This window comes from Lontra canadensis, unplaced genomic scaffold (genome assembly GCF_010015895.1).
Source record: "Lontra canadensis isolate GAN:19392208 unplaced genomic scaffold, GSC_riverotter_1.0 scaffold15, whole genome shotgun sequence".
Classification (NCBI taxonomy): domain Eukaryota; kingdom Metazoa; phylum Chordata; class Mammalia; order Carnivora; family Mustelidae; genus Lontra; species Lontra canadensis.
This window is the reverse complement of record NW_022631009.1, coordinates 26,699,460-26,725,525: the sequence shown is the minus strand read 5'-3', so window position 1 is coordinate 26,725,525 and position 26,066 is coordinate 26,699,460.

Below are 26,066 nucleotides of genomic sequence, written 5' to 3'. Positions count from 1 at the left end.
TTGCAATTACATATAATGTTATAATGATTAAGCGCCAAATTTTAAGTGTGATTTTCTTATTTTAAGATGATTGACTAAATATGCAAAAGCTTGAAAGACATGACTCTCAATCATTTACATCATGCTGTGAGCGCGTGATACATCAACACCCCATTGCGGGGAAGACCTGAGAAAGTAGCCGTGTACTTGGGGGTGGGTGTGTGTCGGCATGTGCATGCGTGGGCACGGGCGGACGTGGGCATGTGTGGACATGGTCATGTGCGTGCATGGACATGGGTGTTTGGGCATGTGCATGTGCGTGCGTGGGCGGGCATGTGCATGCATGGGCGTGTGGTGGGAAGGGAAAAACTGAGATAATATTGGGGGAAGAAATACTACAGCTGGAAATTCTTGTTTCTTCTACTGCGAAGCTGAATCTAAGCCTGGTTTGTGGTATATATTTCCGTTCATTTAACAAATGCTTATGGGAAACTTGCCCTTTTCTAGGTGCTCTTCAAAGCTCTGTGATCCAGCAGTGGGCAAGAGGGACCAGGGTATTTCCTTGTGGTTATCAGACTTGTAGTTACCAGAAGAGGGGGACTGGAGTGGGATAATTGGGTGAAGATGTTCAGAAAGTATAACTTCCTGTTATAAGATAAATAAGTTCTAAGAATATAATATACAACGTGATGACTATAGTTAACAGTGCTGTATGGTGTATTTGAAAATTCTTAAGAGACTAGATTCCTGAGAGTTCTAATCACAAGGAAAAAAATCCTTCCTTCCTTCCTTCCTTCCTTCCTTCCTTCCTTCCTATTCCCCCACCATCCATCCATCTATCCATCCATACATTAAACTTATATAGTGCTGTATGTCACTTGTATTTCAATAAAAACTGAAAAAAAAAGAAGAGAGACAAAAGCTGTGTCCTCAAGGAGTTTGCATTCTACTGTAGACACAAACAATAAATCAGTACACCTATAAATAAATACATAATTTCAGATAGAGTGTATCTATATAAAAAACACAGTATGACTCAGGAGAGAGAAGGAAACATTATTTTAGGGAGGGTGCTGGATAACACATTCTGTAGTGGTAAACTTTGAGCAGAGACTTGAGTGATGTGAGAAAATAAAAATTAAAAAAAAAAAAGTTTTGAAAAAGATTAATCCAGGCAGAGAAAACAACCTGAGCAAAGGCACTGAAGTGGGAATGCTCTTTGCTCTTGTGGTTTCTAGGAACTTGAACCCAAATGAAAGAGAGGAGGGGTCTGTGAGGAGGCAGGTGAATGGTTATTTAGGGTAAAGGGCAAACCACTGGAGGGTTCTAAGTGATATGATTTGAAAAAAAAAAATTTTTTTTTAAAAGGTCACCCTGGCTGTCATGTGGAGAAAACTGTAAGGGGCAAAAGTGAGGGCAGGGATGATGTCACTGTAGCTGTCAAAATGGTGGCTTAGATTGGGCTGGGCACTGTATAGGTAGTAAGAAATAATGATATTTAAGATAAATGTCTAAGACAGAACCCGTAGAGAACTTGATAATGGATGGTGGAGGATGAGGGAGAGAAATTAAGATGACTCCTAGATTTTATCTTATCAAATCTAGGTAGGGGATGATACAATTGTGCTCTTCTACAGGCCCTAGGAAGGCACATCCCGTTCTAGCAGATTTTTGTCATCACCGTTCTTGTCCATTAAAGGCTTATCAAATTATTCCATCCTTGGTAGAGATAAAGAATTTCCTGAAAGTAAATGGAAGTATTGTGAACAAAGGAAACTATGTGAACTATGAACATTGACAGAAGAACATTCTCCCCAAAATGAACTATGCCAAAAACTAAGCCAGTTTGTAATGATTCATTCATTCATTCATTCACTTTTTTTTTTTTTTCCTCAATGAGTTTTGAATGTCTACTGCACAATAGGTCCTGTGCTGGCGGGTGTTATGGGATATACAATAGAACAACACAGATGTGCTAACCCCATAGAGTTTACAGTCATCCTAACAGCATAGTTAGTACTACTGAGTAGTAGTCAACTACTGGGAATCGAAAGGTTCCATAAATATTGGTTAATTCCAGTGTTTGACTTACACTATTCTTCACCTTTATTAATTTGAGATTTATCATCTGATGGCAAAGATATTTGAGTAATCATTTTTTTCACATATATATGAAAAAAAATACATTTTTAAGTAGGCTCTAGGCCCAGTGCAGCACTTGAACTCATGATCCTGAGATCAAGACCTGAGCTGAGATCAAGAGTCAGATGCTTAACCAACTGAGCCACCAGGCCTCCCAAATTATGAGTAAGCAAATTAGTTTATATTATCATGAGTGACAGTCTTTTTTTGTTGTTGTTGTTGGTGGTGGTGTTGTTTACTTTAAATGACAACTGTTGAATCTCTAAGTATTATTTTGTGCAACTTACTTTCCTGGTGCTCTTTATAGAGAATTAAAAAAAAAGAAATAAAGTCCTCAACTTAATAATCTGTTTTAAAAGGTTGGCCATTCTTCCTTCAGTATTTAACCTAAAGAAGAGAGAGAGAGAGAGACAAGTAAAAAAATTTAAGATGAGATTTTTTAACATTTTTAAAAAAATTTTTAATTTTTTATTTCTTTTCAGCGTAACAGTATTCATTGTTTTTGCACCACACCCAGTGCTCCATGCAATCTGTGCCCTCTCTAATACCCACCACCTGGTTCCCCCAACCTCCCATCCCCCACCCCTTCAAAACCCTCAGATTGTTTTTCAGAGTCCATAGTCTCTCATGGTTCACCTCTCCTTCCAATTTCCCTCAACTCCCTTCTCCTTTCCATCTCCCCTTGTCCTCCATGCTATTTGTTATGCTCCACAAATAAGTGAAACCATATGATAATTGACTCTCTGCTTGACTTATTTCACTCAGCATAATCTCTTCCAGTCCCGTCCATGTTGTTACAAAAGTTGGGTATTCATCCTTTCTGATGGAGGCATAATACTCCATAGTGTATATGGACCACATCTTCCTTATCCATTCGTCCATTGAAGGGCATCTTGGTTCTCTCCAGAAAGGGAAATTAGAGAATCGATTCCATTTACTATAGCACCAAGAACCATAAGATACCTGGGAATAAACCTAAACAAAGAGGTAAAGGAACTGTACTCGAGGAACTACAGAACACTCATGAAAGAAATTGAAGAATACACAAAAAGATGGAAGACCATTCCATGCTCTTGGATCGGAAGAATAAACATTGTTAAAATGTCTATACTGCCTAGAGCAATCTATACTTTTAATGCCATTCTGATCAAAATCCCACCGGTATTTTTCAAAGAGCTGGAGCAAATAATCCAAAAATTTGTATGGAATCAGAAGAGACCCCAAATCGCTAAGGAAATGTTGAAAAACAAAAATAAAACTGGGGGCATCACGTTACCTGATTTCAAGCTTTACTACAAAGCTGTGATCACCAAGACAGCATGGTACTGGCATAAAAACAGACACATAGACCAGTGGAACAGAGTAGAGAGCCCAGATATGGACCCTCAACTCTATGGGCAAATAATCTTCGACAAAACAGGAAAAAATAGTCAGTGGAAAAAAGACAGTCTCTTCAATAAATGGTGCTGGGAAAACTGGACAGCTATAAGATGAGATTTTTAAAAAGGACCTAACTGAATAGTCGTAACCGTTCCTAGTAAAGGTTTAGAAGATATTAAAATTCCTTGCTTCCACAGAAAACATAGTATGGTTACAATAATTAAAGAGGCATACCAGATTGTCTTTGAATACGAAGAGTGAGTGCTCATTGATACAGATGTTGACTCTCATATGTATGTTCAGATTGGATGATACTCAGGGAAGATCCTGGACTAAAGCAGCAGTTCTCAAAGTGTGGTCCTTGGACTAGCAACAGCAGCATCACCAGGGAATGTATTAGAACTGTGTGTGTTTTGGGGCCTCATCCTAGAGCTACTAAATCAGAAACTTGGCGAAGGGGGAGGAGGGGGTAGCCATTTGTTACAATAAACCCTCCAGGTAGTTTTGATACTTTGATAAAGTTTGAGAACTACCAGGCTAAAGGAAGTATTTTCCATTCATTCATTCATTCAGCACATTTTCACTGATTACTTATTATGTCCTGGTACTTTCTTAGGTACTGGGATATATAGCTGTACACGAGGCAAACTAGGTCCCTCATGTCAAGGAGTAAGCACATTCTTTCAGCTGGGTCTAAACAGAGAAACATGAATGGCTTTAAATATTCAGAACAGAGGATATTTAATACAGGAATTGATTGCACAGGAAGTGGAAGGGCTGTCAAAGACCACAGGCCACAAGAGTGAGGCCACCCAGAGATTAGCAACAATAAGTCACTCTTACCCTTGGGCTGGAGCACAAAGAGGGATGGTGTTCTCAGAGCTCAAGGGTCAAGGTCACCTACCTGGCAGGTCTGTCAGGAGTCAGCTGGAGGCTCAGAAGAAGGGAGTGCTGCCTCATACCTGAGGCCACCTGAACAGAGAGGGATGGGAAACTATGTCTTGGCCTTTCTCTTCTTTCCATTCTCCCACCAGTTACTTCTAATTTTCCAAGCCCCTTAGGAAACCTGCTGGCAAGGGGCCTGGGGCACGCAGGCTGCTGGGGACTGTCCACTGAGATACAGGGCCGAACAGAGAAGTCTGGAGAGCCAAGAGGACAAGCAGCCCAGCGTTAGCACATGAACGTTCTAGGGGATTTAGAATATTGCCTAAATCCTCTGCCTCAGCTGTTCTTTGCACCTGTAATTTGCAGATAAAAGTTGAGAAATATTTTAAACTTGCACAATATATGGGAAGTCTGAGTAAATGAAAAACAGGGAGTATTGCAGGGAAAATAGAAGTTCCAATTTATTTTTTTTCTGTCATTGTAATACATTTGTATTCTCTTCTAAATGAATGAGATATTTAGCATGAAAAGATGTTCATGGGCAAATAGAATAGGTGGATTAATTATACCACATTTACTATCAATTCATTTTTTAATACTGACTACAGTGATTTAAGCTTTCAAAAAGCTAAGCGCTCACACAAATCATGTCTCTAGAGACTGTGTGCTTTGTGCTGATCAATAATTATTCTGTTAATTATGGAGATATAGGGAAAATTAGGCCATTTATAATTCTGCATGCATAAGAACAACTCTTCAAAGCTGAAAATACCTTTCTGTTTAGGTTGGCTTAATGCTCTGGAAGATGATTAGACCACATCCTCAATTAATCTTTCGGCAAATACTATTTTCTTATTTTTCTACCAAATATATTTTGATCTTGGAAGAACATCAACCCAAGTAATTTTTTTTCCTATTGGTTTTCTACCTACCTTTAAGACATTTTCTCTGAAGGGATCGTTTATTCACTGAATAAATGTTTAGTGGGTGTTTCTCAAAATATTGTGGAGGCTAAAAATACTTTTACTAAGAATGAAGCTTGTACACAAGAGCAGTCTTTAAGGCTGGTTTCGAACAGTCTGCTGGTCAGATAGTCTCCTTTTGTTAGATTGTAACCTGACTTTAATTAGTTAAATCATCTGAGTGCATTTCTTTCTTCGTAAAAGGGACTTGCCATATCCATCTCACAAGGGCTATGAGAATTAAGAATAATGTATATTTTTATAGTTCTAATGCTGTGTCTGAAATACAGTGAGTACATTTATAACACTAAATGTTAGTTCCCTTCCTAAATGTTCTGCATACGTTCTCTCTTCCTCAATAATGCCACTTATCTATATTTGTTCTCTTATGCCACCTAGCCCCTTCTGTACCTTTCTTGTGATCTTCTTATATTTTTCACTCTCAGAATAATTGACTGTCATTGGCAGTTAATCATCTCGGAGAGAAAAACTTTCTTTCTCACTCATATTCTACTCTGCCATTGGCTTCATTCATTCAGAAATATTTATCGAGGCTCTGCTATGTTCCAAGCACCCTTCTGATGGGTACCAAGTTCTCCTGAAGCAGACAAAATGTTTTCTCACTCAATTAAAAAGGTGTCTCAGCAACCATTTACTAAGTGTTTTCTGTATGCCAAGTGTGTTCCAGCAGTGGGAATACAACAGGGTATCAAAATAAATAAATAAATAAAATAAAAAATAAAAAACCTTTGCCCCCATGAAGCTGAAATACTAATTAGTAAAGACCGACTGATCACTTAACAGCTGATTCTAAAATGTGCCATGTAGCCATGAGAACTTGGGAGGCAAACCAAGCAGGATGGAGGCACTGCAGGGATGGTGTGCGAAACCCCGACTCTTGGGCAGCAAGCAGAATGGGGCGGGAGCATCTGCAAGGAGTGAGCCTGCAGGCAGTGGGGAGGCCAAGGGCCATGAATGAGGGCCAGGACTGGGTTGGCGTGGCGGCTGCGGAGGCTGCTGGGAAAGAAGGTTGACTAAGGGGCGCGGTGAGGGGACGAGGACTGCGAGGTAGTGGGGCCAGTTCCTACTGGGCCTTGCCAGCCAAGGTGAGCACTCTTCATTCTGTGAGAAATGAGGGGCAGAGAAGGGAATTTCTAATTTTTATTTCCTAAGGAGCCCGTGGCTGCCTGGTGGAGGAAAGTCTGCCAGAGGCAGGCATGAAAGCAGAGAGGAAGCCATTGGGGGTCAGAGCTGGTGGCTTGGGCTGCGTTAGTAATGCTAAAAGAAATGGGGAGGTATTTTCGAGGTGGAGCCAATAGGATTTGCTGAAGATTGTATAAGAAGGTGAGAAGGGGGGCTCCTGGGTGGCTCAGTGGGTTAAGGTCTTTGCCTTCTGCTCGGTTCATGATCCCAGTGGAATTGAGCCCCGCATCTCCTGCGATGGAGCCCTGAATAGGGCTCTCTGCTCCACAGGGAGCCTGCTCCCCCGGACCCCCCGCCCCGCCAGCCTCTCTGCCTACTTGTGATCTCTGTCTGTCAAATAAATAAAAACAGAATCTTTAAAAGAAAAAAAAAAGGTGAGAGGAAGACAGCAAGCGGGCATGACTTCAAGGGTTTTAATTTGAGCCATTGGAGAAAATCCCTTGCAGAGTGTATAGACTCTAGTGAGGGAGAAAGGCACCAAACAAGTAAACCTAAATGAATCAGATTGAATAATCTGGTGGGGGATGGTAGTGGTCGGGGGCAGGTGGTCAAGGACACTTCTCCAGGAAGTAGTGTGTAACCTGGGACCTGAAGGATGAATGGAGGTAGGTGGGCGTGAGTGTCTTTGGGGATGGTATTGGTGAAGGGAGGCGGTGGAGGGCATGACTATTAACATATGCAGAGATCCTGAGCCAGAGAGGAGTTTTATAACCCATCTGACTGTAGAGTACACTCAAAAGGAGAAGTAGACTCAAAAGGAGGACCAGCCTGGCTTGTTCATCCTCTGCCGATGCCTAACTTTTGCCCAAGGCCACATAAACCAAAGGTCTCCCTTTTTTTTTTTTTTTGTTTCTCATTCAGCAAAATTCCAGTTTTCATTTCTGGTTTATAGAGCTGTCTTATTTGAAAAACACATTATTTTTTCTTTGAGAAATTAAAAAGAAATGAAGTTCAAAGAACAATGAAACACTCACTCATATGCCCACCATGCATGAATCCATAGCTAATAACCATATGGGTTTCCAGTCTTTTATTTTTTATTTTTAAGTCGGATTATTTTATTTTTTTAGATTTCTAAAAGTGCAAGGTTAGTTAACATAGAGTGCTATACTCGTTTCAGGTGTACAAAATAACGATTCAACAATTCCATTCATTACTCGGTGCTCGCCAAGGTGAGTGTGCTGTTCATTCCCTTTGTGCAGTTCCCGGCCCCCTGACCCATCTCTTCCTGGCAACCACCAGTCTGTTCTCTGTACTTAAGTCTGGTTTTTTGTGTGTCTTTGTTTGTTTTGCTTCTTACCTTGATGTCTCGGTTTACTCTTTCTTTATTGACTTGCTGCTATAGGATTAGAGTATACCTCTTCGTTCTCCTCATGCTTGCCACACCTAGCGTTCAATCCCTTCCCCCGTGGACATTTGTGTTTAATATTTTTGTTGTTAGGATTCTGTTAATGCCATTCACAACTGATCATACGGTGAACCCTATGTTTTTCTTCTTTCCTGTACACTTTTGCCTTCCCTGGACTTAATAACTGTCTCATTTGTTTGTTTGTTTGTTTGCCTGATTTTCTTGGTATACTTAATCACAGATCTACCCTCAGACTCTCCTCATGTTGTCTAAGCTCCGGGTTCAGGCGCTTCAGATATTCCGTCCGTTTCGTCTTCTGTGGGAATGACATTGGCGACCTCTGCCTGCTTCCGTCCTGGCTGGTGGTGTCTGCATCTCCTGTAGAAGTGGTTCCGGGACCTCTTTCACCACTCTCCGAGGGCTTCCTTTCTCTTCCCTCTTCCTGTGTGTACTCATCCCCTCGAACCTCACGTCCTCAGTGTTGTTATTACTCCCTCCCCTGGATACTGCTAATACTTAGGAGCACTGGGGGAAAGAATGCATAGGCAATACATTTGTGATACTTTCTATGTTTATTCCTGCCCTACTCTTAGAGTTACTTTGATGTCTCTCTGTTCTCTCACTATGCTAAAGGCTCTGGGAAGACAGGGACTCTCATATTCATCTCTCTGGTCCCTCAGGGCCAAGCCCAGCTAAACAATTACATATACAAACAAACTGGGGAAATTTGTAATGGGTACACCCTCTACCAATATTATATGTTTGAAAACAAGTTGTGAAACTTAAACTATATCCGAGAGGTATTTCTAAATACGTGGACACGTGGCATCACGTTGACCAACTATACAGATATTTGAGCTTTTTTGGTATTCATGTGGATATTTGATGTTTAACAGTCACCTAGGTTCATTGTCAGATTTTATTTAGGGGTTGATATTTTCCATTTAGGGGCATCTAATATGTATCTATATATCTACATATAGCTATATCTACAATTTAAAAATAAAAATAAATTATATGAAATAAATAAATGCAATTCTTTATATATAATTATATGTCGAATATAAATATAAAATCTTTTATATAAAATTATATAGTACAACATAATTATGTTATAATTATATAATATTAATATAATAATATAAAATACAGAAAACACGCAATTGTATATATCTGATAGTCAATGCCATTTTTGTCCGTTTTTTACTACGTTTTATTATGCTAAAATATATATATAACAAAATTTCCGTCTAATAGTATTTTGAAGACCAGTCTTTAATGTAGAAATCTGTGACTCTAAGACTATCTGTGTCTGAGAGGACTAATGAGATCTCAGAATAAAGCTCACAGGGCAATAATGAGAAAAAGATCTGTGCTTGTAAGAGTTTAGGTAGTTTTTCCAAAGTAAAGTCACGTATATCTCTGTTGCATAAAATGATTGCGTGTGGTCAAGAAAGGATATGACTAGATAAGAGTTAAAGCAATTGTATATATTATATGTTATAAACCCATTAGAAGTGTAATAATAACCAAAATCTGTTGGGCAATTAGTATTTGTCAGAACAATTCTAAATATTTTACATATATTGTTTTCTTTAAAAAATTACTTCTTATAAAAATAATGAATTAAATACTACTACTTCCCCCTGTTCTTCTTCTTCTTTTTTTTTTTTTAAATATATGTGACATAGGGAGGTTAGGCAAAGAGTCCAAAATTATGCAATATCCACCGGTCTGGCCAGGAGTTGAACCAAAGCGGTCTGGCTCTAGAAACTGAACTCCCAAATGCTAGCCATACTGGAATCAATCATTGCAGATTTAGAATGAGAACTTGATTTAGATTCAGAAGATTTAGAGTTGGGTTCATATCTCAGCTATGTTACTTATTAACTTTTTGAACTTGGCTTCAATCCACATGACCTCATGCTAAAGAGATAGGGAAGAATAATATCAATTTGTACCAAAAATTCCCTGTGGCAGTAGGGATAGCGCAATTTTTTTTCATTATGGCTTTGAAATTCATCTCAGAATAAAAGACATTGTCCTATACCCAAGCACTAGTATGTTCAGGCAAACAGTACTTGTGATAATAATTGACCATCAAAATCAGGAGAGCACCCATGTCCTTTTAAAACTAGCATATATTAACTTTTTTAAGGACTTGAGGGATATATGGTTCACAGACATCCAATTAACAGTCTTACAGGACAGGAACAGTTACAAAATTAATTACCTATGATTATCACACAAAAGGAGGTGATTACATTACCTGAGTGACAAAAAGGAAAGTATTCAGTGAAGACAAAAAAGCACCAGCAGTATAAACTGATAAAAACAAGGTTACCTGTGGTTCAGATAAAAATAGCACACTTTAGTTTCTGTTTTCACAGTAACATTAAAATAATGCGTTTTCCATTTTCTTAAGCATCAGTGCATCTTTTCAAGGAACATAGAGTTGTCATTAAACCTTTGTTTTGCTTTTTTCTCACTACATTTTATAAACATCCATCACTGGAGGAAAGTATAAAAGAAACAACCTAGTGGCTTTGAAGGTGGTAGACACTGATGGGCAACAGAATCACATCAGAGGCGTAATTAATATCTTCCCAGCTCCTGCTTGTCCTTTTGGATTCAGCTTTAAAAACCCTTTTCCCCCACAAGGTTTGTCTAGTCTCCTTGATTGTTAGATGCCTCATAAAACGATGTTCTCAGAGCATCCTAGATTTCCAGAGGAACTAAAATCACATAAATTTGCTTTCCTAACGTTTTGCCCTGTGGACTAGAAACTTGCTCTATAACCATGCACCATATTGACTTAGTCAATGCTCTAGCCAACGCCCAGCATTTAGAATGCTCTAGAAAAAATTAGTTCTGTATTTAAGACTTTACCCTAATTTGATGTACATTTTTCCTTGTCTCTTTCTCCTTCCCCTTCTATCCTCCAGACCCCCTCCTAGTGAACTCCTAATATTCTTCAAAAAAGCAAAAGGGAGAAAATAAATCATGGAACGCTTTCATGTCTAGACGCTGTCTCATCACTGACACAACACCTTCCTTGAGAACATGTCACCTCCAAGCAATTTTCTCATCACTATATCACATTTACCAAGGGCCAGTCATGGTAAGAACTCTATCATTGCTGTCAGCATTTTATATTTTATTTCGTAAGTCTAGTACTCCAGAGGTTTTTTTTTTCTTTAGTATTCTCTCTATAAGTTTTCTTTTTTTTTTTTCTTTCTTTTTTTTTTTTTTTTTAGTATTCTCTCTATAAGTAAAGTGTATTGTCATTTGGTGGCTCATGTGACATGGCTATTTTTTCATTGGGTACATGCTAGTAGTTGAAGGTAAATAAAGATATGGAATTCAGACTTGCAGCAAAGTCCTACAGTAAAGAAATAATTAGAAAAAAAGATAGTTAAAATTTCTTTGCTCCCTGTTTGGCAAAAGAGGAATGAAAGTGTTGTCTGTGGTTGGTTTTGCCACTTTCTTCCCCCTCCTTTCCTCTTGAGCTTTCTTTCATCAGGCTTTTGTCCATTTCACTCCAACTAAATGACTCTTGTCAAATCACTAATGACTTCTGAAATTGCCAGAGTCAGGGTTCAATTCTCAGTCTTCATTTTACCTGAACATCTTGACCTTTGGCACAAATAATTCCTGAAATTTCCTTGACCTAGCTTTTGGGCCACCACTAAGATACTGTAAACAGACCCCTTGTAGATCTCATTCTTGTATATAAGATCAGATTCATTTGTTCAATTGCCTACCTAACTTTTCTACTTAGAGAGTATGTTCAAAACTGAATTCATGGCTTTCTTCTCAAAGTCTGCTCCTCTGCCATGTTCCCCACCTCAGTCACAAACCTCAGAGTCACCATTTGCTTCTCTCATTTTTACATTTATTCTTATCCCAGCAAATCCTGCTGTGTCCGCAAAAATCTCTTTTTTGAATGTATTCTTTGATCACTATCCCTCAACCCTCACCACTTTTGATTACTACCCCCAGGACGCTCCATTCCTTGGCCCAAGCCAATGCCATCTCTTATGGAAGACTCCAATCACTTCTTAACTGGTCCTGTTCCCCTTCTCTTTACCCACTACCCTCTTCTACCAACCCAGTCTATTCTCCTAGTGATCAGAGCAATCCTTTAAAAGTATAAGAATAATTTTACTCCCTGATTCAAAAATATTATCATGGCTTCCTCCAAATAAAATCCAAGTCCTAATAATGACTTAAAAGGCCCTATGACCTATGATAGATGACATCTATCTACCATTCCAACCTAACTAGTAACAAATCTTAATTGTTCATTTTTTTTTCAAACACATCAGATTCACTCACATATCAAAGCCTTTGAATTTGTTTTTCTTTCTGATGGAATGTTCTCTACTCAACTATTCAAAGGGTCCACTCTCTCACTTCATTTAGATCCCTGCTCAAACATTACTTTCCTATCTAAAATAGCATCTACTTGTCATTCTCTATCCTCCTAGCAGTTTTAATTATCTTTAGAGTATTTATTAATGCTTGACATTGTATTATATTTTCTAATATGTTTGTTTGATGGTTGCTCATTTCCCCAGTTAAATATAAGCTCCATGAGAGGAGAAGGGACTTGGGGGAAATTGGAGGGGGAGACAAAGCATGAAAGACTGGACTCTGAAAAACAATCTGAGGGTTTTGAAGGGGTGAGGGGTAGGAGGTTGGGTAACCTTGGTGGTGGGTATTATGGAGGGCACGTATTGCATGGAACACTGGGTGTGGTACATAGACAATGAATTCTGGTACACTGAAAAGAAATTTAAAAAATTAAAAAAAAATGAATAAATATAAGCTCCATGACAATAAAGATTTTATTTTGTTCACTGCATCCTCAGTGATTAGAACAGGGCCTTGCAGAAGAGTAGGTACCTAATAAGGACTTATTGAATGAATAGATACAGAATGCTAGAAATGGTGGCAGAGTACTATAATTATTCTTCAAGTACCAAAGAAAGTATAAGTGCTTTCCTTCAATAAACCTATTCTGAGTGTCTATGATGGGCCTGACATTGTGCTGAGTACCATGGTTATAAAGATGTGTGGAAAAAGATTCCTGTCTTCTGAGTTCTCTTAGATTCCAGAGTGGTAAACATGGAAATTTACATATCAATTGCTTAACAATCAAAGACACAGTGTTCCCATTGAGGTTTCTTACACTGGTCTTTCAGTTCTGTCCCTTTTGTCATATGGAATCATAGATCTTTAAAATAGATTGGTCAACTCATAGTCAATCAGTCATTTTATTTTGCTCTCAGATGAAAGCAATTCCACTTGAAGTTCCACTCGGGATTCCATTTAGGGTAGAGGCAGTGTGTCAAAAAAATAAAACCTTCGAGTTATATCTGAGTTAATTCAATAGTTCAGATAATCTTAAAACTTGATTTATTTATAATCATTTTCTTTAGAAACATGTTTAGTCACATCGATTTACTAATCAATTTACTGTTATCACAGGGTTAGTAGGTGTCAAGATACTTATCTCAAAAAAGATTAAAAAAGTCAAACAAAATGCTTCCATATGACCTCTACATGACGATAGTTAATATAATTGTCACACCTGCTGTCTTAGTCATTTTGGGCTGTAATATCAATACATCAGTCTAGAGGGTTTAAAAAACAAATTTATTTCTCATAGTTCTAGAGACTGAGAAGTTCAAGATCAAGATGGGAGGGGATTTGGTTCCTTGTAAGGACTTGTAAGTCCTGTAAGGACTCTTCCTGTCTTGCAGATATCTGTCTTCTCACCATGTCCTCACGTGGCATTTGTTCAACGAATGCAAATTAGGGGATTAGGGGGTGGGAGTAGAAAGAGAGAAAGAGAAAAAGAGAAAGGGAGAGAAAGAGGCAGAAGGCGGCAGGGAGAGAGAGAGGAAGGAAAGGGAGATATCTTCCTCTTCCCGTGAGGTCACTAATCCCATAACAAAGGCCCCAACTTTATGACCTAATCTTATCTTAATTACCTTCCAAAGGCCTTATCCCCAAACATCATCACATTGGAGGTTAAGGACTGAACATATGGCTTTTGGAGGGACACAAACCTTCAGTCCATAACATCATCTAGTGTAATTAATAATATTTATTGTATTAAGTCAGAATTATAGGTGTGCTGGTTGATGGGAAAGGGGTGGGAAGACAGGACCTGGAGAGCCAAGAATTTCTGGGAATAAGAAGTGAGAGTTGAGGTCTGTCCAGGTTCCCTAGGTACAGAGCTCCAGGATATGATTTTAGAGTAGTATAGCACAGAAAGACATAGTAAGGCAGAGGGTAAGAATTCCGAGAGAGAGAAGATACCAGCACAGAAGAGAAAAGTTGCTGTGTTTTTGAGACAGAGGTAATTAGCACCTGGTGCAGTGTGTCTTTTTGTTTGTTTCAGTTTTTTTTTTTTTTTTAAGATTTTATTTATTTGTCAGGAGGGGAGAGAGAGAGAGAGCACCCCCTAGAGGGCACAGACAGGGGCAGAGGGAGAAGTAGGCTCCCCATTGAGCAAGGAGTCGGATGTGGGACTAGATCCCTGGGATCATGACATGAGCTGAAGGCAGATGCTTAATCAACTGAGCCACCCAGGCAGCCCACAACATGTGTTTTATACTCATCCTACTTGTAAGCAGGGAAGTCTGTCCTTCAAGTGGTCCGTTAGTTCTATTCCTGAGAGTAGAAGCTAGTGAGTCACAGAAAGGATGAGCTGTGCATTATGCTGGGTGAAGTGAGGGCCTGGGAACAGAAATAAAGGCAAAAATGGACAATTCTTACCTTGAATTAGCTATAGTTGACTAGATAGCAATTTATTATGTTTTCAAGCACATTCTCAAATTCCATCAGCACCTCAAACACCCCAGCCACTAACCTTGAATCCAAAACTATCTTGTAAGGGAAAACACTATGCAAATGACCCAGGAACCAGGAGAAAGAAAAGGTTTATGATGCATCTCCTCTTGCCTTATTTCTTTTGACTTATTAATAAACTATAGACAAAATTTGTCTCATCTTTGTCTGCTCTACAACTCCTGCAGATTAGGAATGTGGTTTTAAGCAAACTATTAATTTTAACACAATTATATTTCAATAAAGCATTCTTGATTTCCTATGGAGTTTATTACGGTGGGGGGTTTACTTGAATTAAAAATAGTTTCGTGGAGCCATTTGTTGCACTTTATAATAGATTAAATTATACGACAGAATGCAAACAGAGCGAGAAAGATCTTAAAAGTAATTTATCCACTCTGTGTTTGAATTACTTTTGCAGTATCCTCATCCCATTCTTCCCCACGTTGTGCTCGAACACCTCCAGTACTAGAGAACTCACTTTCTTAAAAGGCAGTTCCTTTCATTTTTTTGGACAAGCCTGAATTTTTACAAAGTTCTTTCTTACACTGAGCCAAAATTTATCCTGAGCACTCACCTAAAGACAGTCCTACCTCATGATAGAAGTACTGACATCACCCTAGGTGCTTACTCTGACATTCTCTTCTCCTATTCTGTTTTTCCTCCAGTTTTGTACTTTTCCTTTATTTTTGCTTATTATTTTATATAACTGAATTTTGAGTTAAAGAAAAAAACAAAATGGAATTTCTAGACTGTTTAGAAATGAGTGATACTGATAGTTCTATAGCAAAAGCTATAAGCTTGGGGCACCTGGGTGGCTTAGTTGGTTAAGCATCTGCCTTTGGTTCAGGTCATGATCCCAGGGTCCTGGGATTGAATCCCATGTCAGGCTCCCAGATCAGCAGGAGCCTGCTTCTCTGTCTTCCTCTGCTACTCCCCCTGCTTGCACTTTCTCTGTCTGTCAAATAAATCAATAAATAAATCTTAAAAAAAAAAAATCCCTGTAAGTTATACTCTAAGAGTTACTTGGGGAAAAAAAAAGTCTTAGGTGAATTTATTTTTAAAAAGCACAGATCAAAAATAGATGAGTTAAGTATTTGATTCAGGAAGCTAGATAAAATCTAACAAGATATACCTAAGTAAGTGGAAGACAGAAATGAATGAAGACAAAAAAATTAGTGAAATAAAAAGCAAAATAAATATTAGATTTGATCAGTAATATCTGAGTTTTTTTTTTTAAGAATTTTTTATTTATTTCTTTGACAGAAACAGATCACAAGTAGGGAGAGAGGCAGGCAGAGAGAGGGGGGAAGCAGGCTCCCTGCCAAGCAGAGAGCCTGATGCGGGGCTCAATCCCAAGACCCTGAGATCATGACCTGAGCCGAAGGCAGAGGCTTTAACTCACTGAGCCACCCAGGCGCCCTGGTTTTTTTTTTTTTTTTTAAGACCAATACAATAGGGAAAAAAACTTCTGTACTTGTCTTATAAGATAATGAGGGTGTGTCAGAGAGAAAACACAAAAGACATTGGGTTAAAGACCAATAAGAGTTAGTATATTTTATGATTGGGTGAACAATTATAGAAGAAATTAAATAATTAATCAAATATCTAACAAATAAATAACAGGTCTTCATAAATTCTAGCTAACCATAACATCAAAGATGTGTTATGTTATTTAAATTCTAAAGTACTTTGAAGAGCACTGGAAAATATGGAAAATTGGCTAATATAGTCTATGTGCTTTAAATAATCCTGATATAAAGTCTGGATAAGCATAGTTTAATTGAAGACCAATATCATTTATTATTATAGAGACAGAAAAATTAAATAAAATAAATATCACAGTATATTAAAAGAATTACACATTATGACCAAGTAGAATATATTTCTAGAATACAAGATTGTTGAACATGTGTAATATGCTATCCACATTAACAGAATAAAGAATGATAAACATTGGGTAGAAGGAAACAAAGGGCTAAGTGTTAAAATACAAACAATAAAACCCTCTAAAAGTAATATTTTTATGAACTGTGTAGAGAAAAGTATAACTTTGTAAGACACAATACCCAGAAGACACAAAGAAAGATATTCATAGATGTATGTACACACAATTTAAGATCATTAATCATTAAGGAAATGCAAGTCAAAACCACAATGAAATATCACTACATATGTATCAAATTGGATACTATCAAAAAGAGAAATAATATCAAGTGATGGCGAGAATGTAGAGAAAAGAGAACCCCACTGTTGTTGGGAATGTAAGTTGGTGCAGCAACTGTGGAAAACAGTATGATGGATTTTCAAAAAATTAAAAATAGAACTACCATGAGATTCAGCAATTCTACTTTTGGGTATTTATCCAAAGAAAATGAAAACACCAATTTAAAGAGAATATATACACCCTACGTTTATTCCAGCATTATTTACAATAGCCAAGATGTGGAACCTGAGTGTCCATCAATAGATGAATGGATAAAGAAGATGTGGTGTATATATACAGTGGAACATTATTCAGTCACAAGAATAGTGAAATCTTCCCATTTGTGACAACATGAATGGACCTAGAGACTATTATGTTAAGTGAGTAAGTCAGACAGAAAAAGACAAATCTTGTATGAATTGTAATTATATGTGGAATCTAAAAAACAAAACAAACAAGGAAACTAACAAAACAAAACAAAAACAGATCATCAGATACAGGAAGCAAACTGTTGGTTACTGGAGCAGGGGGGTGTTGGGGTGGGTAAAGAAGGTAAAGGGGATTAAGAAGTACAAACTTACTGTTATAAAATAAAGGAGTCATGAGACTATAATGTACAGCATAAGGAGTATGGTCAATAACACTGTAATAACTTTGTATGATGACAGATAGCAACTAAACTTATGGAGATTATTTCATGAAATGTAAAAGTACTGAATCACTCTGAGGTACACCTGAAACTAATTGGATATTGTATATCAATTACAGTTCAATAATAATGATTTAAAAAGCAGTGTTTTATTATATATATCTATGTTTGTAGATAGATGTATATAATCTTGTATTGGATCTTGGATTCAGTAATTTTGCTAAATTACTCAATAATTCTGAAATTACCTTTTGGTGTTTTTAGATATTTATATATGTAACCATATCACTGGTGATAAAGCAGTATTATTTTTTTTTCTTACCATAATACAAAATTTAATCTCTTGTAAAGGTTGAGTAACAGATCAGGAAAAAACATTTTTCTAACATACATAACAGACAAAGGTTAGTATCCTTCATATATAAGGAACACTTATGCATCAATGAGAAAAAATTAACCAAAATTGGTTAACTGAGAATGTATATAGAAACAAATAGTACATATGTATAATAAACATATCAGAAGTTGCTCAAGGTAAGTGGAAACCAAGGAAATCTAAATTAAAGCAACAATTTTATAAGTATTCTTTCTCATCCATCATAGTCATAGAGTTAAATGTTGTCAAAGTCATAATTAATAGTTTTATGTTCTATTGGTGAGAGTATATATTGGGACAATTTTAAAGGCTTGTATGTTCTTCACCTAGAAATTCAGTCTCTAGAAATCAATTGTGTAAATATATTTCCATGCATACATAAATATTGCACCTTTGGCTACATTAGTAAAATTTTAGGCACAATATAAAGATGAATTGTGAAATAAACTATGATTCTTCCATACTACAGAAAATGAAATAATTGTTAAAAATAGATAGATGGAGAGAACTGGTGGAGAGATAGATGGAATTGTAACAATGATCAAAGGTTAGGAAGCACGTTACATTTACATTAATGTTGACTATATATGCAAATGTACAGAAAACTGGAAGGATTCCAATGTAGCAAATATTTAGTGAATCCTTAACATATTCTATTGATTGTTCTAAGGTGCTGGACTTATGGCTCTGACAAAACAGGCAGATAAAGACTATTTTATCTCTGTATGTGTTGGATTGGGTAGTGAAGAGGGACTTACACTGTTATCTTATATGTTATTACATCATTTGGATTTCTTCTTTACTGATATATATTAACATATTACTTTTATGAGTCTAAAATATAAGATAAAATGAGAGAAAACAATAAGCTCATATGTAATTCTTGTCCATTTGAATCTTATAATTCTATTGGCATGAAATTAAATTTAACTAATTTGATAATTATATATTTAGATACTTTTGCTTTCACATTTGCTGATTTACCTACCAGGGACTAAAATAGTGTTTATATACATACTGAAATATCTAGGGTTAACATGTAGTTTGCTTTCATATATACTATGAAGTGAAACAATTTCAGACACTTCCAGAAATCACTATCTGAAAGGCCATATAATGTTAGGAAACTCCAAAGAAATTCTCCATTTCTTTAACTAGGGCATCTATGGCAGCAAAAAATATATTTTGTGGGTGATACTTTAATTTGAGGAGGAAGAAAGAGCTCACACAAGTAATTTGAAATAAATCATTTTAAGCAGATGCATATTCATTCAAAACAAGTAATTATACCTGTGTTTATACAACATTTATAATTTATCTAGTTTCTTTCAGAATGATGTGCTCTGAGTATATAGAGTTAGTTTTATAGCCTATATTCTGCAGAATATTGTAGGAGAGAAAATAAGAGCACTTCCAAGGCCTTTCTGTTTTCTCATGTCAGTCATTACTAATCTGAATTGTTGGAGTAGATATAAAAATAACTCTAAAGGAAAAAAAGGGTTCTTCTTTGCCTATATTGAGTTTCAGGTAGTCAATTTAGTAGGATCTAGAACTCAGAAAAGTGGTTTAGATGTGTTATAACAAGTGAAAGTCTCAGATACCAAAATGGTAGCTGAAACCTGGACATGAACACAGGATAACTGAGGAAGACATCTGTAGTGAACAAAACAGGCTGATGATGGAAACGGGATGGTAGAAGGAGGCATATCCAGCAAAAATAGATAGGATCAGGAAAGAGGGGTGTCACTGACAATAGGAAGAAGGGGTCAACTTGGTATTCACCTGTACTTATCTTCTAGATTCTCCCCTTATACTCCAAGTCTTTACTTGGATATACAAAGGTTCCAGATCCAACTCTGCCAATCATTTAATTGAGTCTCAACATCGGTTTATGGGTTTTGCTTGGAAATATTTTATGATTCAGTGAACTACTTGGCCAATTTGATTGCAACTGAAAACTGAAGAGGTTTAATTTAGCTGTTTATGTAGTCACTTGAGTGTCCTACTTTTCTGTGCGATTTTTTCTTTTAAGGATACATGGCAACTGGCATCTATCATATCTTCTAGCCAAGTTTACTGATTTTATACACATATCCTTCATTAATACAGATTTGTGCTTTATTTGGTTGATGTCAAAATTGGTTTGTATAATCTGCTCCCAGGGAGATAAAAAAATCCTTAACTTTAAATATATTGTTAACATTGATGAAACTGAATCAATAAAAGCACTAGTGTTTCTCATAGGCTAAGCTGGCTCTGTAAGTGAGAAGAATTGGAAATTCAAATATACTTCCGAGTGGTAATATTAGGGTTTTTGGAATAATTCAGTTTTTGAAATTAATTCAATCAGACAGATTTTTTTTTTCAGGAAAGTGGGGTTATACTTTTTTATGGGCTGATTTATGCGTTTTCAACAGAAGTGATCAGATTAATCAAATGCTAGGTTTACTCTCTTCTTCATGCTACATAGATTCAGTTGGTCTACAAAGGTTGTTTGGTTGAATTTACACCAGTTTAGCAATGTGTGCATTAAAGCTGCATTTCCCCTGAATAAAAAGCTGATTTCTCAGGCCCTAAAACACACCAGGAGTTAAATACCACTTATCCAGTCAAATAAGAGGTATTTTTGAAGCATTACAAAAGGAGAGAATAGACAAATATTATGGTCCAGTGATTCTGATAAATACAAACGATCCAAAACCTTCAATCCAAGAATCGAGTATAAGCAATGCCCAGTTTTCCTGAACTCCCTGGAGAAGAAATAATGGACGTAATTGTCATGCTGGAGAAAAGCTTAGCAAATAAGAGGCTAGCTAGGTTTCCTGTACAAACTCTGGCAAAGAAAAAAAATCGCAGCACCTCACACAGGGAGTAGGTGAGTGCTGGGAGTTCCGATTGCTTATCTGAGCTCGCCAACCTTTGGCTACATGCCCACCTTCAGGGCAGACCCTGTCATCCTTGGCATGAAACAGAATGAGGTGATCTGAACCTAGGAGTCTATTTCTTCCCTAGATGCATGTGTATGATTCCTATTAATTTTAATGAGAATTATGTTTGCACATTGAGGCAGGATAAATCCCTTTGGGAGGGATCCTGCCCTTGGATGCATACTCGTAATTTCCATTAAAGGGACAAAACCCCAGGGGAACCATACATGGGCGCCTGAGGGCAAGCTTTGACCCTCTGCATAAAAAACCCTGCACAAATCACCGGGTCATCTTAAACTTGTAGATGCCAAAAATCTAAGAGGTAAGTGAGCATTTATTTAAGCCTGAATTTTCTATTCAGTTGTGGCATTGTCAAAGAACTACCTTTACTTTGTGATAACATGAAGAAGAAATGACTACCAAGCAACAGACTCTAGTCATAATTAGGATATTACTAAAGCACAGTAACCAATATAAGGTGAATAGTGTTACTATTATTTTTTAAAGTGATACTACAATTGAAATGAAAGAGACAATGAAAACTGTGTTAGTGAAGAAAGTAGCCTATTTCCCATATTCTTGCTTCCGAAAGAGACATTGAAGATTATGGACTATTTAAATCTTTTCCTCAGTGAATCTGGTGTGAAAACTTTTTAAGTGGCCCTGATATATAATGAATAATCTCAGGGCAAAGATCTGTTTGAAGGAGATATGATTGATGGTCTATCGTTCTTAATTCACTGTTTATACTGGTAGCGAGCCTACTGGGAAAATACCTCATTCATCAGGGTATTAGTGAATTCAACCAACGTATGGCACCTTCATTTTAACAAACTAAAGGAGAAAAGCTAAATGGGGGAAATTGACAACCATCTCTGATTCTATGATAATGCAATTAGGCTGCTCCTCTCCAGAGCTTTTGCTAATTCACAAAACAGCTTCAGTCGGCAGGTCATAAATATATGATCATTTTTCACACTTTGAAAAGTAATGATGCCTTGACACGAATCAATAAATCTTGGTGAAGTCCTTTATACTTTTTATGTTCAGCATGCAAGTCAGTTTTAAAACTCATGTGTATTAAATCTGACTTGCTATCCAGCCTGTGTTTACATAATCTAATTTAACAAAGTCTCAAATAAACGTGTAAATGAAGTGTTTATAGTAAGCACAAGGAAAGTTTCCCTTTCATTGAGAAAGTGTGATATGGTGCATCAAACTATTTTAATTTGCACCCTGAAATACCCATATTTGCAAATGTGCCACATACAGAGAGCTGTTGCTCTTAAAATTTGGTAGTTTCTATATTGAGCTTTGCATGTTATGCTCAATAGATGAATAAAAAAAAATTCTACTGCATATGACACAGTGTGTAATACATTATTTATCTAAAATGGATCCATTGCAAAACATCCAGAAAACATTAATAACTATCTTCCAGGCCGGGAAAAAAAAAATGTTTGCTCATCTTTCTAAAACAATTGCATAAAAATATGTGGCAAACATATATACATGTATTAAGTAGCAAATACACACAGCAGCACAACATTTTTCTAACAATCATAGTTCCACGTGCTCTACAGGGAATAGGAAGATGGACAGGCTAATGAATACAGTAGGTAGCAAGCAGTTGAGGTTTGCTTAAGAATGAATTATCAAACAGCTACAAATTGCCAATTTAAAGAGGTTATACTATACAGTACGTAGCATTTTATTTTTTATTCCTGGAATGCTTGACAATTTTCCTGGATGAAAACTGAAATGATACTAAATCATGAATGTACCTGCTGTGCTGTCATTCCCATTAAACTCCCCCTTTGTTTTGTTTATTCACGGTTCATGGTTGCAAAAAATGATGTGCTTTATAACTGAGGTGGACAAAGCAACACTTTTATCAAAGACCTGGGTGACAGTATATTTTTAAATTAAAAATAAAACAATCGGCGGTTGGCTCATGAGTCTTTCACAGTCATTTGGAATTGTTGATGAAAATAAATATTGCATAGAAAATTGTTTCTGAAGTGTTCATGCATTCTGCTTCATCTCCATTATTTGATATTTGCCATGATGGGTAATTGATATGATATACAATCTATAAATAGACGGCGTCTTCACAGTACAACATGGAGGGCTGATGTGCCATCGATTCCACTGATTGAAATTTTCATTTTGTCTTGTGCTTGGTAAATCTAGCCTTAAACACACACTTTCCCTACAGGCGGTATCATACTGAGCCAAAGTGGGCAACGGTTAACACACATTACAGGTTCTTAAACACTTGAATTTTTTAAAACCAGATTATCAAATCACAGACCCTCTCAGGATAGTTTGGGAAAGCCATGCCAAGAATTCCCTTCAGATGCTCACAGACACCGATCGGTACTCGACAACCAGTATTACCGGGAGATTTACATCTGACAGATCCACACACAACACATTGAGCTCCCTCACTTTTCTCGATACAGTGGATCCTGGTTTGATCCGGCGTAAAACATGCAGTTTCCTTCAAAATAACCACCTTTACTTCAAAACAGACTGTGAAAAGCGACATGAAACATCCTCTAAAATTATTGTACTGAATCCTGTGTCTTGCCCTCTAATTCTGATCACAAGGCTGCTGGAGGCCTGCATCCGTTTTATGAAAGTTCTTGCAAGGAAAATATTTGGATTAATGATATAATTTGGTGACAATTTAGTGACAGTAGGTCTAACCTTAGCTGAGTGACAACAGAATGGAAAAAAAGTCGACCAGTGGGATAGAAGTGATGTTGGCTGTTGGGGCAGCAGCAGGGAGGCTCTCAGGGTCACTCTGATTGGCATTGTCACTTTCCCCATTCATCAAGCAAGGCCAGACTTCCCGAATCATTTACCAGATGGGGCAGCTTGTCAGTTTAAACACCTGATATGAAGCCATCCGTCATCTGATAACATGATCGTTGGGCTGCAGCTGGCTGGGCGCTGGGCAGCCCGAGTGCACATGTGATGGACTGAAGCCAGGGAGGCAGGCTTAGTCGGGTTGCCCTCCCTTGATAGGATTTGCAGTCCTCCACTGGACCATGGAACAGGTGGAGGCTGAGAGAGAATGAAAAGATTACCATGTGTTGCCGGGATTAGAGCCTTACACACTCACCACTCCACTTGAATACCAATCAAAGCCAGATGACCAAACTTGAGGCAGACCAACTTCAGGCCCGGCCATGCAACAGAGAATCAGGAGAGATGCAGAAAAAACTGAAAACCCCGGTCGCCTGCCGTGGAGAACAACTTTTCACATTTGTAACCTGCCTGGATTGTTTCCAAACCAAAAGGTAGAGATGAGATTGGTCTCTAAAATTCAACTCTCTTTTTCTTCCTTCCTTCCTTTTTTTTTTTTTTTTTTTTTTTTAATAAACAAAGCATCTTGAGCATTTTTGAAAGAGAGGGGGAAAAGAGTAATCTCAAGGGAATCATCACAAATCCTGTTATTTTATGCTCACCATGGAGAAAACTAATGCAACAAAGAGAATCAGACAAAGAGACAAATTATGCGCACTTAAACTGAAAGTGTTTATTGCCATGTGAAATATAATTATGCTGATTTAAAATGTTCATTGCTCAAATAGTCTAGAGCTTGCCGGAATAAGGGCTAACCTTTCACTGCAGAATGAGGCTTTTGCTAAATTCCACAGTGGTGCAGAAAATAGAGCTTTGCAGAAGGGTGGCCTCGTTTCTCACCCTGGTGGACCATTCTGTGAAACCATCCCTTTATTTGTAAAAATTAAAATCCCTCAATTGGAGAGTCTATCACTGAGATAACAAGTTAACGAGTGAAGACTTAATCCTCTTATGTCCTTAGTGGAGTAATATAAAGAAGTTTATTCTGCTTAACATGACACCCCTTCTTGTCATAATGCCTAGTGAGGGTCCATTGTAGCTTTTTTGCTGTTCTCCATCAGCAGTGAGCAAGCTTGTTCTCTCTCTGTCTCAGATGAGTGATTTGGTGTCTTCACCTGAAATGACTTGTGTCTCCATGAAGCCTCTTCACCAACATGATTTTGCAGCTGTGAAGGGGTGGAGCCATTTCGGAGGCCAATTCTATGTGTAGCTTTCACTTCCTTTTTTCACAGCTGTTCAGGGTATTTCATCTGTTGCTCAGGGACACCCATGGAAGTACCTGTACTAGACGGGGACTGTTTTATTCATTATTTTTAGAGCGAGAGAAGAGAGAGAGAGAGAGAGAGAGCTAGAGAGAGTGGGGAGGTGAGACAGGGGCAGGGGGTGAGAGAGAACCCTCAAGCAGCCTCCCCACTGAGCACAGAGCCCCACCAGGGGCACAATCTCACAACCCTGAGATCACGATCTGAGCTGAAATCAAGAGTCAGACATTTCACCAACTGAGCCACCCAGGTGCCCCTTAGATGGAACTTTAAATGATAATTTAAACATATGTAAAAAAAGCAAAACCCACAGAAGAACCAACCTCCTAAATCGATGAGAAGTTTTGTTTCCTTCTCCTTTCTTCACTCATATTTATAGCTAAGTTTTATGCCCCAATAAAATAGAATCTAAAGATGTTACTGAGCAGACATAGGGAAAGATGAATAAGCATACGTGGTTTAGAGAGAGAATGTGGAGAGGAAAGACGAGAATTTGGCAGTCAGACCCACCTGTGTTAAGATCCCAGTAGTACTGGAATTCACTAGGTAACTTCAGGCAAGTTATTTAGCTTCTCTGAACTAAAAAATTTTAATCTGCGAAGTGATTATTTAATGTATTTTTTATATTGCTCATTTTTAGCCATTCTAGTCAGTGTACACGGGTATATCATTGTGGTTTTAATTTTCATGTGTGGGTTTTTTTTTGTTGTTGTTGTTTTGATTAATACTTTCCATTATTAAATACCTTTCTCAGTTATTTTAAAAGTTAAACACAATACTGAATTTAAATAGCTAACAGTGCTTGGCACAGAGTAAGATCTCTATAAATAATAGCTGTTATTTTGCTCTATAAACATTGTATAAACAACAATGAGACAATTTATTCACAATATGCAGCAAAACTTTTGCATTTTAGTTCAGTAACATTCATTAAAGGTTTACTTTGTGCCAGTTGCCATGCCAGGGATTAGAGATCAAAAGATACTTAAGACATAGTCCTTCTCCTTTGGGA